This window comes from Apus apus, chromosome 2 (assembly GCF_020740795.1).
Source record: "Apus apus isolate bApuApu2 chromosome 2, bApuApu2.pri.cur, whole genome shotgun sequence".
Classification (NCBI taxonomy): Eukaryota; Metazoa; Chordata; class Aves; order Apodiformes; family Apodidae; genus Apus; species Apus apus.
Window position 1 is genome coordinate 137,787,674 of NC_067283.1, and position 16,609 is coordinate 137,804,282.

General features: G+C 42.1%; 1 protein-coding gene and 1 non-coding gene across 7 annotated transcripts in view; one reads left to right on the forward strand and one right to left on the reverse strand.

Moving 5' to 3' along the window:
• Positions 1-16,609, forward strand: part of OXR1 (oxidation resistance 1) — a 270,959-nt gene that overhangs the window by 38,093 nt on the left and 216,257 nt on the right. The window lies entirely within an intron of this gene.
• On the reverse strand, positions 14,473-14,555 carry TRNAL-CAG (transfer RNA leucine (anticodon CAG)). Its single transcript has one exon. It is a non-coding gene; the product is annotated as a tRNA-Leu (tRNA).

Genomic DNA, 16,609 nt, shown 5'->3' on the forward strand with positions numbered 1-16,609 from the left:
ATTTATACCTTTCTTTTAATATTGCATGCAAAGTTTATTTTTAGTGGATAATCCCTATTGAATGAACTGAATAATAAAGTCAGGAAAAATTACTGTTTTATCAGAAGAGTTTGACAAAATTTTTAAGTGAGGAACATATTTCTCAGCTGCTTTATAAGATGCTGTGTTGTTAATGTGAACTGACATCGCTAACAAAGAGGTGAATTCCTCTTGATTTCAGTTTAATTTGAAAGTTGATCCCATGCTTTTAAATACTGACCTCTGTTGTCTTGTATTCTGCTTTCATCTTCTTCTCCGTCGTGTTAATTTTTCTACAATGAATTAAATCCATAATGTACACCTGCATTGAAATAGCAGTGGTCAGTATGTACACCAGTGAGTTTCCAATGTGATGTGTTATTCATGTTGTGTACTTCAGTCTTGAAAGCACAATTGCTGATATCATGGTCCTCCTGTATGTAAATAGCTTTAAAGAAAGGATTTTTATTTTGTGGGAACCAACTTTATTTATGAAAATTGCTCTGCAAAGATAGGCTCCAAATTAGCTTATCCTCTGGCTTTGCAATAAAATGTCTGTCTACGTACCACTGGTGTCATGACATTCAGGGATACTCTAACCTGTGGCTATATACATACTTCAGTTTGGAAACCTTATGGTATATAACTTGCTTAAGCTATGTCCACACAGCTGGAGAGTATTTCTCCAGGATGTTATGCTCAGTTGTTTTCCTTTTCTAGCCTAGATCAGGGCGCTTCAAAAGATGGCCTGTGTGACAGATCTAACTGTTGGTGCCCAGCTGTTTGGTCCTTAAATGAGTTTAGGAGACTGAGTGAAGCAGTTGTGAGAAGCAGGAGGTGAGAAGTATGAGAACATTTGCTTAAGTGTTTATATGATATGGCTCCAGTTCTGGAGCTGCATCCATTTGTCCCTTTTTTGAGGAACTTTGCACGTGGCATATGTTTGAATTGAGCTTGTGGAGGATACCATCTTGGTCCTGTGAAGTGCATGGAATACCAGTCTGGCTAATCAGAAGTCAGCTGCCCAAATCCAAGTCTGTCTGAGTTGTCTCTTGCCCTAAGTGTGTGATGTGTCCTTCTCCCTCCACTGGTTTCCACCTCAAGAAGGTCTGTAGAGCTAAGGGAGCACCTCCTGTTGGCAGCACTGTCATGGGCCGGTATTGGGGGACTACCGGCTGTCAGGATGTTTTCACGACTTCCCCCCCCCAGTGTGGAGAGGTTTGTGAATAAGACCGAGGGTCACACGTGGCATTCGCCTTTCACAGAGAACGGCCACTACGGGACCGTATCTTAGAGGGTAGATTAGAATACCCTCTCACCACGCTCACAAATTGTTACTGAGAACAATGTTTAGTTTACCGATGAATTGGTTTATTAAGGGTCAACACAAACTAAGGGATCAAGGTTCAGGAGAGGTTGTCTAGGTGTATATCAGAAAAGAGTTTCAAACATACTGTGGTCTTGTTAAAGGTACACTCCGAGGGAGAGATGTAAAATCAATGGAGTGAAAGGGTAGGAGCTGAGCCCGGTAGGAATACTAGAGAGGGAGAGAGAGAGAGAGAGAGAGAGAGAGAGAGAGTGTGTGTCACCTCTGTCAGAGGCAGTTTTTAACCTATTGTCTATTTTTCTGCCAGTTATCGTAACCCTTAACGCTGTTTTCTTGTTGTGGACTTATCTGGTAGAGCAGGAGGCCTGTTCCAATCTGTCCTTGGCTAAATCAGTAAAAAGACAGCAATCTTGTTTTGCTGGCTTGAAAAACATTTTGTTTATAGTCTTATGTGGGGGGAGAGAAGATGGACCGTTCCCCACAAGCACTTAGGCTGTTGAGGGCTAGTGTAACCAGGTTTACTTCCAAGTATTTTGGAGGAAAGAAAGACAAACAGAAAGAGGAAAGGACTCTAGTCTCCAGGCACCCTGATTGCCCTGATGTGAACTTGGCATTTGTTTTTATTGTGGTCTTCTTTTGTGAAGAGCATTTTATTTATAGGGTGTGACTCTAGCCTGAGGCACTGGTGGTGAGTGCAGCTGGTAGTTTCTGATATGTCCTGATGGCTGGTTTGGTGCTTTGTGATGGATGTGCAGGTTGTGTGAATGGCAGTGCTGGTAGCCCTGGCCAGTGGGCCAAGAGTTTTGTAACACAGCAGTTGTTTCTGAAGGCAAATTGATTTCTTTCTGAATCATATTCCAATCAGCCATCCTGTAAAGTAATAGTAAATTTTCTTGGACCAGGTCTGTCAGCAGTAATTTGAGTCCTGTGATAAGCAGAAAAACAAACCTTTCTTCCAGTGTCTACTTGTATTGTCATGTTTATAATCTCAGAGGATGGATAAGCTGGGCAGGGAGTTTGACTGGTATAGAAGGAAGATGAAGAGATTTGGGAAGACGTATCTTCTTTTTAGTCACTGACAGTTACTGACTTCGTGTTCTTATATCTGGTTTTGATTAGGAAGTTAAGGAAATACTGTTAATTGATAGGCTCCTGATATGAACAGACTGTAGTGTTTTCAAGATAAAAAAAAGCCTGGTTTTTCCCCTTAACTGCAGAAAGGCTATATTTACACATGATTTCTGAATTTTATGGTTTTGGCATTAGTCCTGGACTGTTCTTTTGTTTGTTCTTATACCTCTGCCAGGTTCTAAAGCACAGCCAGTGCATGGCCATGAAACTCTGTCCATTGCTGAACACTGAGAGGGTATCTCAAAGTTATTTTATTTGGAATTTGTAAGTGTAGAAAAATAATTATCTCATTTGACCTAAATTCACGTGGTGCTAACTGTTCTGGTCCTTTTGCTTTTTAATTGGAATTGACATTACTTGAGAGAAGCTATAGCTATAACATGCATTGTCTCTTCTGCTCTGTTGTGGTATAAACTTTCTTACTAATGAACTTTGTTATGGTAGTGAATTGCAAAATATTATCTATTGACATAGACTCTTTTTAAGTTTAATACCGTTTCCTAAATATGAGCTTCTAATGTCATGCACTGTTTTATTGCTTCGGGGCCTGGAGGCTGAATAATGTGAAATGATAAGGCAGCTGTGGGACTTGGTGTCTAATTCAACCAGAACAGACAGAGTCTAGTATACAGATGTATGTAGGGCAGCAGGATGGGTAACATCCTACACTAACAGTCTCCAGTTTTCAAGAGTTTTTTTCCCTTATACACACCTGGCCATTTTTCCAGCCTGTGCTATGCTCAATGAGAGCTCAGATTTATTAGGAGATCACATAACTATTCAGATGGGGTGACTCAAGCCTTCAGAGCATAGACGGGCTCTGCATTGCAGAATTCACCCATCCAACAAGAAGTGTGGCTCTCTTCTGATAATCCACAACTTCTCGCAGCAGCATTTGCTCTAGGTGTGGGTGAGCAAGAAGGAGAAGTGGACCCGAGTGTGTTGATGCAGTTATGAAGGGTTGCTTGCTCACATCAGATAGCAGCAGGGAAGATTTTTCTTCTTCACCTTAAGTGTTCACACTACCTCAGTGCCAACTGATCCAGGATGTTAGGGGCCAGGTTCTCTGTTTCTTGACAGCTCTGCGTGTTTGTAGCTCCATATCTTAATTTTACAGCAGAACTTCAGCTTCACTGTAGATTGACAGTCTTTGTCAGGTGTTTCCTCTGTCAAGTCTTCCAGCTGCTTAGTTTTCCTCTTTTCATTTGATTTGGTATTTGCCACACACTACTTCCTCTGATCCCTTGGTGCCCAGTTTCCTGTTCTCTGCCTCTACCTTGTCTGAGCATCTGCTGTGCATCTTCTGCCTCTTGCATTCAGTTCACTCACTTGGACTCAGATCACCAAAATTCTTAATGCTCTTCTTGTGACCAGGTCCATCCAACACTCTGCACTTGGGCCTCTGCAACATGGTAGCTGCATTAGGCATACACTTCTTGAACCCTTATTCACTGTTAGCTTCCCTGAGTCTCACTTCTCTGAATATTACTCCTACTGGAGCGAAGATGGTTTTAACAATTTTTATTTCCTCTGGTAATAATGAAAATAAACCTCAAAGTAGCAGTGCTTAACTAATGAAGTAGTTAGATAACTAAAATTTGATTTGCCATAAATCTCTCATGGTTTAATGCTGGGCTGGCAATGAAACAAATGACAGATGCTGTTTGTTAACCCCCATCCCTCCCCTTACAGGGAAAAGAGGAGTAAGGGAGTGAGACTCTTAGGGGTTGGAAACTAAACTACACAGCTTTAATGAGACAGTAGTGATGAAATACTTACAAATATATACAAATATGCACAAAAGCACTATCGCGCTCCCCCTGCCCCTCAGTAACACATCACCACCAAGGCTGCAGGGCAGGCTCTGAAAAGTCCCAGACTCAGCTCCTGGAGTCAATAGCAGATGGGAGCTGGGATGCAGGAACACTGGGGTGCAGGAATGCAGGGGTCAGGATCAAAGGCAGATAAATTGAGTTAATCCTCCCAGGATGCTGGCCATGGAAGAAAGTTTACAGAAGTTTACAGAAGTTGGCTTCACCTCAGCCAAAACCAACGACACTTGCACTTCAGTTAAAATCCTTAATACTGTAACTCCCTTCTTCAAAAGTGACTGGCACTTCAAATTATAAAGAGAACCTAACATCTCAGTGACTGGAATTATTTTTGTTATTTTTTTCTTAGCATTGGAATGCTAGCATGTTTATTTACTTCTCCAGCTGATCTCAAGCAATTAATGCCTAAGGAAAGAAAACCACAGACACCTTTCAGGTCACATTTCCAGTTCCCTTATGCTTTAGAAGATTCAGGATGCACAGAGTTTCTGAGCAAGACACTGAAATCATGTTGTATATGTGGCTTGGCTCTCCAGCGTACAGAGATGTGTGCCCTGTTACATCCTGTTCAAGCTCCTGCTGAAGAGCAAACCCTTGGCATTTCTGAAGTCAGTGCAGTGAAATTCTTTTGCTTGTATTCTAGAAGTCAGGATTTCACCTGAATTTTTTAACAATACTGTTTACCAAGAGTATGCAGGATGAGAAAAATGTTATTTGGCTTTTAAAGAAACACATTTGGAACAAAAATATGTTAAGGTATAAACTGAAGGTCAGTCTTGCTGAATGATGAAGTCAATTAAACATACTCATGGCTCATTTCAGTCATTTCTTCATGCATAGGAAAGCATGAAGATACTTCCTAGATAAGGATGAACACTTCTTCATGCTCCCATTTCATGCTGAGCTTGGGCCTCGGTGCCCTGCAGGTATCTTCGGTTTTGTTATGTATCCAGTCCTGTCAGAACTGTTCCAGTTAGATTCCAACTGTAAAAGTAACTTTTGTAAGATTTCTTTAATTTTTAGGAGACAAAGTCTGTAGATTAGATAATTACCAGTGCTGCCACACATGAAACCTAGTCTCAATATAAATCCACTACAGTGTAATTTCAACTTCAGTGTAAAAGGCACACCTATGACAATCAGCACCTAACAGAGCTAAGTGGCATGATCTAGACTCTGCTGCGTCTTTCATATGTAAGAATAGCTACACTGCTGGTCAGAAATACATTTCCTTGCAGGGGCTGCTTGCCAGATACATCCCTGAAACCTTCTGATGCAGAACTGAAACCACATCATGAGAGCTGTTGTAGTGTCCTGCAGACTTTTTCAAATATTTCTGGCAATTAGTTTTTTCAGATATCTCTCTCTCTTTGGAAGATTTTTTGAAACCCTGCCCACAATCTTAACACTGTATCAAAGCAAAATGTTTTTCTCCCTGTATCTTTATTTCCTAACAAAAATCCCAATATCCTGATAAAAATCAAACCTCATTTCACAATGTGATGCATCTGCATCCTGCCAGTATGTATAAGGTCTGAGGTTAAATTTTCAACGTGGTAAATAGTAGATATCTGCACAAATCCCGTTTTCAGCTAATAGAATTTATTCATGCTGCTCCCTGACACCTTTTTAAACACTTGTACTGGTGATTTATTTTATTACAGTGGTATAGAAGACACGTAGAGTGTCTGATTCTGATTCCGTGTTCGGCAGCATGAACCAGTCCGAGGGAACAGGACCAGGTGCACGGCTGTGTCTGTGCTGTATTGCTGCAGATAGTGGTCATAAGTTGTTGGCTCCATATTTATGTGGTCATAAATTGCCTGTTTTGCTGACACTTTAAAGTAAATGAAGAAGAGCATTAGCACTGCTGACTTTCTGGCAGAAAGCCTAAGAGCAACTTGGTATGCCTTGTGTGTCTAGCTAGTGCCACTCGGATGGAAGGTTTTCATTAAGTGCATGTCTGTGTGTACAGTGAAGAAGTCAAAGGCACTTGGGAAAAAGAAAGTTTATCTGCTCCCGACTCATTGAGGAGTAATTTGGTGAGAGCACTAAATGACTTTCAATTAATTGGAATATATTTTCTTAAATATTGCCAGAAAGTACAAGAAAATCAGTCTGAAGGGGAGACTATAAAATTAATCCTTAGATCTAATCTATTTGCTCCACACTTGTTGGAAAATGTCATGTTGGTACTAGTCAGAGATGCAGGGATTCTGAAACTCATCTGATACACTGAATTTCGTTAAGCTCCCTAATTGCAATTATCAGAAGAGCACTGGAATCTGGTTTGTCTACAGCCAGTATTTTTGATTTGTCATTTCCATAACAGTTTTAAGCCTTGCATTGTTAATACAAGTATAATTTTTATAGCAAATCTTGTGCAACTGTAGGTAGCCATATTAAAATTCTAGCTGCTGAAATTGCACCTATTACCTTGCAATTTTAGCTCTGTTTCCTGGTTCTCATAATTACAGGAAGAAAATTCACTCAGTTCTCTTCAGTGTCTAGAGGGATGTCACTATGAAAAGAGCAGTTCTGAGGAGCAGGGATAATTAATTTACCAGTAGATATGGTGCAGGATGTATTTTGAACAGCGCTTGGTGTATGAGTCATTGCTCTATCTGCATTATAGCAAAGCCAAAAGAGCCAACCCAGGTTTTTACAGGGCTTGTTATGTCATACTGTATTCTCTTTAATCCCCGTAATCTTTTTAAGGCCTCAGTAGGATGTGACTTCCACCCTTTTAGCCGTCTTTCAACCAAGGTAGAAAACCACTCAAGTTTTCTTCCAGAAGAAATGGAGCTTTCTCAAAAGTCAGTCCAAAACTGTGCAACAAACTCCATTAGGGCCTGAGGATGACCACACAGTCTTAGCTTTTGTCCCTATTTGATCTCCCACCTGTAACGTAACTCTAATATACTTTTTGCATTAAATAACCACAGTGAAACCATCAGTGGCTTAAGCCTTATCATGACATTCTTTTGTTCCTCAGTATGACAAGTGCTGGTCAAACACTGGAACAGATTGCCATGAGGTTGTTTGGTCTCCGTCCTGGGAAATAATCAAAACTGGAATGGATATGGCTCTGAGCTGTCTCTGTGCAGGAGCATGGACTGAAGGATCCCCAGAGGCCTCCACCAGTCTTGGTGACTCTGTTGAAGGCCATGAAACACAAAGAAATACTTTCTACATTACGAAGCCACTGAACCCCAAATTCCCAGGAGCAGGGAAGCTTCATCCTACAGGTTCCCACTGTCTGTATTGATTTCTCCTTTGGGGCTGGTCTTGGCCACTGTCCCAGAGGATGCTGAGCTAAGCTGACCTTTGGTCTGATCCAACATGGATGTTCTGGTGTGTAAGAGGGTACTGGGCTAGGCTGCAGGTAAGGAGTAAGTCCATTTATGGAGGAGAGGTTATTTAGGAGAGGAGGGTAAAGCATTGCAGCTATGCCTGCGATCCATGTAGAGTATCCCAGGAATCATCCTGACATTGAGCCTTGTTTCTCCTGTGAGCATTGTAACTTGGTGGAGATGCTGAAAATCTGGCCAACACCGGTGTCCCCAGGCCAATCTACCAGGGCTGCAGGTGGGGCTCAGCCACTGAAGTGCAAAACAGACTGGTGCCCTGTGCTCACCTCTTCTCTACCAAAACTCAGCAAAGCTTCCTCTTTATTTTATCTGTGTTTAGTCCAGTTGTTGGGGACCTGACATTATCCAAAGAGATGATGTTTGTGACATTTGACCACTGGGCAGCCGGGAGGCTTCAGTTTCTGTTATAACTTCAGTTTAGTTTCACCTGTTCAATAAATAGGTTTATCATATTAATGGTTGACATCTTGTTAAGGTGTGTGAAAAGTTTGCCACAAATTCTAAAGGCCACTGTAGGAGAAGCCAAAAAGGGAAGATTTGACATGTGATACTTCTGAAGTCAGAAATGGAGGTAAAGTAAATTTAAGTTGGAAAAACAAAGCAAAACCTCCTCACCACAAAGACTGCTGCTTCTTCAACTCTGAGTCTTTTTTCTTTCTTTATAAATGTCAATTTCTCTATAAATAAACAACTTGCTCTTTTAAAATAATTGGTGATGACTCAATAGCTCATTTTTATTATTGTGTATTTTAAATATGCAGACTTCAGCAAGTCTAAATCTGTGCTCTTTGGGGGAAAAAAATAAGTCTTTAATCATACTCATACCTAGCCTTCCTTTTATCTGGTAGTTTACTTGCTTTGACAGGTGAGTATAACTTTCTGAGATCTGTGTTTTGTTTTTGAACTCACTCGCCTACTTACGTAACTTTCCTTATGTAGACATTATAATTTTTATTTTACTTCAACAGAAATTGGTCAGATAAAGAGGCAGGTTTATAGCCATTTACAGTTTGTTATATTCCAGTTGATGTTTATAATATTCTCTCCTGAAACTTAAGTGTTTCTCATATAAAAAGGGAGGTAAGGAAAATTGCTTGTGGCAACACAGAGGTATTTGTTGTTCCTGCTACTCAGCAAACCCTGCACTAGATACTGAAGAGGGGATCTTGGTGCTGCTGTTGCTTGGGTATGTATTGCTTTGCCCAGCACTGGTTGCCACAGGTTGCAACAGCTCTGCTCATCCATTTAGTGAATGAGAAAGAAAGGTGGGAAAGCACCTAGTTTTGTTTTCTTAGAGGTAGTGTGGTGTAAAGCTTGTGGGCCCTCCTCTTTGGGGAGGCATTAAAGTACCTGGGTGCTTTGGTGAGGAGTCTGTAGCTGTGCAACAGCAGCAGTGGGACCATCCACTAATGCAGTGCTGTGCTGGGCAGAGCAGGAGCTGCCTGAGCCTAGCAGCAGCATTGAAGGAACAGGAAAATAAATTAATTCCAGTTAAACACAAGTGTGTTTACCACTCTGAGCTAAGAATGAATATTTCTAGCAGTGAACAGCCAGTGGGTTGGCCCACCAGTAAATGAGAGCATCCCCCGTTCAGAGGGGCATGTGACTTTTGCAAGTGGAGCAAGATTTTGGCTTCATAATGGGCATACTTACTGATGAATACTGTTTGTTCTATCATTAGCATGTGTTACAGAGCACACTAGCAGCAGAAATAACAACAAGCTGCCCCATATTGTGATGATGCCTGTCCATGGGAGATCCATGTGCAAGCTTGGCTGGCAGCAGGTAGCTTTCTGCCTGTGCTGTCACAAGTGTCTCTATGCTGTCAGAAACATCTGTGTCTTATTTTCACTTTCCAGGCACCCATGTTTCCTCATGCCATAGCTGCCCTTTGGGCTTGCCACTCTGCAGGGTGACTTGTGCCAGCAGAGAACCAGGACCCCTGCAGAGAGAAGAGATTCTGTGTGCATCATCTTTAATATGAAGATAGACTTGCACTGTCTGAATTGATTCCAGTTCATAAGGCTGACATTTAATTGTCATCAGAGACAATGTCCTCAGCAGAGTTAGCGCAACTTTCGTGTTGTAATAACTGTGAACAGCACAGAGCCCCAGGTAGATTCCTTTCAAGACAGATTCATTAGGGCAAAAAGATCATTAGCTACTGGTAATGGATTGTTTCTCAATAAGATAAATGCAAATTCAAACATGCTTTGAACTGCCAGTGTAGGCTTGTTTCAATGACAAAGGGATCAGGTGAGCCATGGTATCGTGATTATTCCTTTTATTTCTGTTTCTTAAAAAAAATCTTTGAAGACCACAGTCTTGGAAATACATTGTCATACCCATTAATGAGCAGTAGAAGGAATGAGATATCTCAAAACTCTTTCAGTGACCACCTTCTTAGTGTATACTTGGCTGAACTTCCTCTAATTATTTTTAATTCTTTTCAAAGTGATGTGTGGATTTGGTGTCAGGAGAGAAATACTGGAAGCAGTTTCAAGTCATACAGTGGCTCATGCTGAGTGATGAGCACTGATCAGAACTAGGCACCAAGTATGCTTTGTGATGAGCATATGATGAGAGGATCTCTACCTTGCTGTATTCTCCTCTAGTCCATCAGCAACATTCATAAAACCAGAATGAGAAAAGTTTGGTGTTAGCCAGTCATCTGTTGGAGAAAATTTTATATGAATGAAAACATACTATGTGACAATGTCTTCTCATGCATGATGGTGCAGATTTGGCAATAGTAGAAGCCTGGCTTGCCGGTAGAATTATCTGTTTCCCTGAAACCTCTTCAGGATTCACATAGGGCATGGGGTCTGCCTCTGTTCTTTCCCCTTCTGGTCAGTAAGGGCTCTGCTCAAAGGTGCAGCTCTGGCTGCAGCTGCTACACAGGGTATCCTTATGCCTTATTAATTGAGACACTGTATATAATAGACACTTGCAGGAAAAAACCTTCCCTTTGGTAAAACACATGATCCTTCTGTGCCTTTTACCTCCTGTTTGCATTGACATCCTGAAATATGTTTGTTTTTTCTTAAAAATAAAAAATTAAAAAAAAAAAATTGTCCTTCTGTGTATCTTACCTGCCAGAAGTACCCCCTCATGAACCACGCCAGAGAGATAAAGATTTCTGAGCTGGTTGTGGTTCTGTATGTCTTGCCTTGTGAGATTTTCTCATAGGAAATATTTGCCTCATATGTGAATGTTGAGTTTGGCCTCAGTCCTTGTGACTAGCAATGGCTAAGATGCATGTCATTTTAATCTCAAAGAAGTGAATCATGTTCTTCCTTTAATAATGAAAGTCATTTAAGTCTGGACATCTTGTCTAGCTAATGTGATTATTTTGGTTTTAAATGGACTATAGGGTTGACTATATTTAAATTAAGAGTTTGAACCTAGGCTCAGTGAACAGCTTGTATATAAAAGAGTGCAGATATTGGCATGTAATTTTGAAATAGCTAACATTCATACTGACAGGAGGTTCTAAAATAGTTGTTCTTCTTTCCCTCTTCTTTCCTATTCACCTCTCTAGATTCTCTCTAGTCCATCTCCTGAAAGTTTCTGAAAGCTGTTTTATAGGAAGAGACTGTCTTCATAGAAATCCTTACTATCAGTTACTCTGTGCTTTGCCTCAATTTGGTGCATATTTTATTAGTGACTGTAACCTACATAGTAACAAAGGATTTGGCAGATTTTTCAATCTGTGCACGCCTTTAATTCAGGATAAATAATCTGCTGGAGAACAAGAAATTGAACTTTCTACAGAGATATCTTGATGAAATCCTATGGTCTTAGTTGTTAATGATGGCCTTGGATTTAGCCCTTCCCCTCCCCTCCCTCTTTTGTTTCATCCACTATTATAGCTTGTGAATATGGAAGAGTCGACAGAATATTGTGTTTTATTGGGTAATTATATTGAAAATTCAAATTAATAACATCTGCATACCTAGGTCACCCGTTATAGTGTGTTACTAGAAAGGAAATGCTGTTAACTACAAGCTACACAGAGCTCATGAGTGAAGACATTTTAACCTGGGACTCTGTGCATCATGTTACATTTCTTCTCTTTCCTAAGTCCAGCAATTCCTGTGTAGCCTTGTCCAAAATGGAGATTTGAATCAGGGGATAAAATCCTTCAACCACTGAAGTAACCTGTGAACTCCCATCAGAATGAGGGAGTTCTGGCCTGAATGGTGGCCAGAACCTTGTGCAGTTCTCTCTCTCCTCCCGTGGAAGTCTCTCAGTGGGGATTAAACTAGAGTCATGAAGGGACTGTAGAAAAAAGCTACAGTTCTGAATATGTGTTTGAATGCATCATCTCTTCAGTGAATAGATTAGTGAAGAGAAGTTTTCTAGGATGCTTAAACCATCTTAAACTGAAGGTACATATGTTCCTATTTATATGATCTCAATATTCACATTGTAATTGAAATGAAGCTAAGGAGGTTCTAGACTTCCAAGTTGCTGTTTTGCTGATGACATGCACTGTTTTCAGGTTTCATCCAAAATGGATGCCAGGGGAAGACCAGCCAGCCCTGCACCCTGCAACTTACAGTTGTGGATCACTGCTTTAGGCACCTGCTTATTGATTTTGTTGTGTGTCTGGCAGCCCCAAAAATGCTGGACTTGCTGTGTGTTCACAGCAGGCAAATGTGCTGCTTTCCAGATTTCAATACTGGTAGAAATACTGCCTGGAACCTGGAATTAAATACTGAATTAGCATTAGCAGTTCAGGAGATAGTGATCTTAATGTTGCTTTCTGTGAGGATGTTCTGCAAAACATCCCTGTATATGTTGATGGATTGTAGTGCTGCTTGCCCAGTATGAATGAAAGGGTCAACACCACCCCATGGGTTCAGGCTCTGGAGACAGAGATAGATGCCTTCTGAATACAGCGTGTGGTCAGTGTAGTATTTTGGGTAGATAAGCAGATCTACTCAAAGAATGTTTGGTAGTATTTGCAGGTGGAAAGCATTAGTTACCCTTGTCAGAGTCTGTGTTAATACCCTGTAATTAAAACACTCCCTCAGTCTGTTTCTTTCTCCGGAACAGTTCATTAATTCATCTTTTTTAGCTGCAAATTTCTAATGGTCTAGCTATGTGTGTTTAGAGGTCATTATTGCATGTCTGCTGAGCATTTGCAGTGCTGGATATTGAACAGTGCTGGACATTGAACATTTATGGTGCTAAAAATCCTTTGTGTTCCAGAATGTCACTTAATGTGTGCTTAACTCTAAATACATAATGTGAAAAATTCATTAATTTTCTGATTCATGTGTACTTTTGAGAGGTTTTTAAATTTTAACAAAACAGAAACAGGTGCAATATACAAAGTATTAAGGAGAACAAGTTAAAAGAAAAAAAAAAAAGACAAAACCCACAAACCATCCAGTTTGGAGCTGGAAGCTGTAGTTTCAGGAAGCATCTGGAGTAAAAAATAACAGCTCACCTCTGGCAAAAGTGGGAGGGACGTTCTGGTTTTTCCCTCTCATGCTCTGCTCTGCTCGCTCCCCTGCTTTTGCTATCTAATCAAGTGACAGAGATTTCCAGGTGGTGGCTTGGCAGGTGAGTCCCACTCAATAAAGCAGCAGAAGACCAGCTCACAGGAGTAATGATTGTTGCTTTGTCAGTGCAACATATAGCTTGACATCCAGCACCACAGCTAGTGCACAGAAGGTGTGGGTCTAGTGCAGGCCTGGTGGTGGGGAGGAAGCAGAAACCCCACCAGATTTTGGGGCTTGGATTCTGAACTGCTCCTTTCTTTAGGCTGAAAAAATAAGATCTATTTTAATTTAAGACACCCCCTTTTTTAGAATGGAATGGACCTACAACAGTCATCTAGTCCAAGTGCCTGACCAATGCAGGGCTGACCCAGAGTTGAAGCATGTTATTAAGGGCACCGTGCAGTTGTCCAAGTGACAGGCTTGGGGCACCAACCACCTCTCTAGGAAGCCTGTTCCAGCGTTTGACCACCCTCTCAGGAAAGAAATGCTTCTGAATGTCCACTCTGAAGTCCCTGGGCACATCTTTGAACCATTCCCTTTATGACCTGCTACTGGATACCAGGGAGAGGAGACCAGCACCTCCTTCTCTCCTTCCCCTCCTCAGGAAGCTGTCGAGTGAGCCTTAAGGTCTCCTCCCAGCCCCCTTGTCTCCACACTAGACAAGCCCGAAGTCCTCAGGAGCTCCTCATAGGACATTCCTTCCAGCTCTGTACACCAGCTTTGCTGCCTCTTCTGGAGGCATTTGAGGACCTTCACATCCTTCTTAAACTGTGGGGCCCAGAACTGCACTCAGTGCTCAAGGTGAGGCTGCACCAACACTGAAGACAGCAGGACAATCACCTCTTTGGATGGGCTGGTGGTGCCGTGTTTGATGCCCCCAGGATGCAAGTTGCCCTGTGGCTCCCAGGGGGCTCCTCCTGAACCTGCTGCCGTCCAGCACCCCCAGATCCCTCTCTGCAGGGCTGCTCCCCAGCCCCTCCTCTCCCATTACACTTGTGCCTGCTGTTACTGCAGCTCAGGTGCACAGTCCAGGTGCTTTTGGGTGTGTTGCTAAATGTCACAGCCCAACGGTGCAATGTCCCCGGGTCCCTGCACAAGGCCTTTTTTGTCCCGCAGGAGAAGCAGCAGCATCTCCTGGCTTGGTCTCCCTGGCCAGGCTGGTGCTGGTGTCCCAAGTCCTGCACCCAAGCGGCTGCTGATTCCATGGCAGGGAAGCGGCCCGGAGCCGAGCCCTGCGGAGCAGCGATGGCGAGGGGCCAGGGGCAGCCGCAAAAAGGAGGTGTCAGGAGTGGGATTCGAACCCACGCCTCCAGGGGAGACTGCGACCTGAACGCAGCGCCTTAGACCGCTCGGCCATCCTGACGTGCGGGGCGCTGTCCGTGGTGCTGTGTGCCTGGAGCTGCGGCGGGGGGGGGGGGGGGTGGCGGGCGGTGGTGGGGGGTGGGGCTGCGTCGGACCCTTCTCGCCCAGGGAGCCTGAAATGCCAGACTGGGATCTGTCTTGTGTTCAATGAGCAAGGAATTAGAGGACGTCCATGCCAAAGATCCCCTCAAACCTGAATGTTTCTGTAATTCTACAGTTATGTGCTATGATTGTGAACAATTTCATGTCACAACACTCCTGTGAATTGAGAGCATTAAAGCTGTATCTTGGATATGCAGTTAATGTGTCCTAAACCTTTGCATTTTTACCCTTTTACTCATTCTAGGGCAACAGCTAGTCTTTTCTGACTCCCATCTGTATGGACAGACTAGCCTGTGTAACCACCGGAGATTTTATACTTCTTGTTATGAAGGGAGACAGAAACGGAGTTATTCCAGTATTGGTAAATCTTCTTGCCCCCTGTAGCAGGGTGGGCAGTCAGTAAGCAGAAATACAGATGGAAGGGCATGGCCATCAAAGGCTGCTCATAGAGTAGCAACTCCAGAATGAGCTGAGGTTGCAGCCTCCACCCATTCTCCTATCAGTACATAGCTGTTTGGGTCTTCAGCCAGCAGCTCCAAAATGTTTTGTTCGCTACTTCAAGACACATTGAGGCTGTAAAGCTGATTGAATATATCTTGAATGACTGGAAGAATAAATAAGTATGTCTTAATTTAAGTCATGTCTAAGTCATAAAGGTAACGTACCCATTGGCAACATGTGAGTTACACATGCAAGGCTCTTCTTGCAGAACTAAGTGCATAGCAGACATACAGTGACCTCAATGAAGAATCAGACTAAGTCTACTCAAGAACAGCACCAGTGTCTCCTTTACCAGCGGGAATGTTTTGGTTCAGAACTTGGGTAGTTAACTCTCAGGCTGTTGCACAAAAATCTGCTGATGTGGCTAACTTGTTGGTCAAAACGTAGTGGTACTTGGCATGCAGAGGGTGGATTCAGCCCTGATTGCTGACTCATGACTCACTTCCGTATGGCAGTTGCCATACTGACTGAATTAAACAGTGGCAAATGAACTTTAAGCCTCAATAAATCTGACACATCTGTACTCCCCAACTTCTTTGACACTGACTTAACTAACTGCCTACCCACCACACAGCCAGACTCATTGGACTCGACGATGGAGATTGTTCTGTCACAGCATGTTGATGGCTCCAGCATATGTGTTCCTCAGACACTGAAAAGAAGCCTCTGGGGTACGAGGTGCATTGATATTATCCGTCATAAGGTTTAGCTCTGCAGTTCCTGAGTACATGTTCTGATGACAGCAGGTGAAGACAAAACTCAGTCCTGTTGGGTATACTCTGCCTCTATTCCCTCAAATGTCTTTATGCTAGTGCCCAATCTACAGTTTCATTAATAGGCTCCTATTCTTAGCAAATTTGAAAAAACCTGATTCCATTTTGCATTATATGTGTGTGTAACAAAAGCAGTTCGGAGTCTGAAAAATAATTTAAATGTGGCTATGCGTAATAATATCCTTAGTAATAATGACTTGTCCTGTGAAAGCACATTTGAAGAATAAAGATTAGAAAGAGGCTAAACCCATACAAGCTAATGTGAGTATTAGCAATGTTCATACTGATTGATGGAGCTTCAGGTGCTGTTCACATTATGGTAAATTAATAGATTTAGTCAGAGTAACAGGAAACATTTGGGGGCAAAAACATCTTTCCTCAAATAGAACTCAATAAACTACTAAGATTTTCTTTTATTTGTATTTTTCTTCCAAGTGAGTTTGAAGCTGTTGTATCTGCCTGTAATGTCAGTTGATGAAGTTCATAATTTCATGGAAATTACATGGTGCTTCATAAAACTTTAGAATAAGAAAGGGAAACAATGTTAGTAAATTCTGGTTTATTTTGGGCAAAATTCAGAAATAACAGGTAGCAAAAAAGGTTTCTCCAAATTCAGAAGAGTGGCCACACTGCACAAGGATGTGGGTACACAGTTTTTTCTGTTTCTTCTCCACCTTCT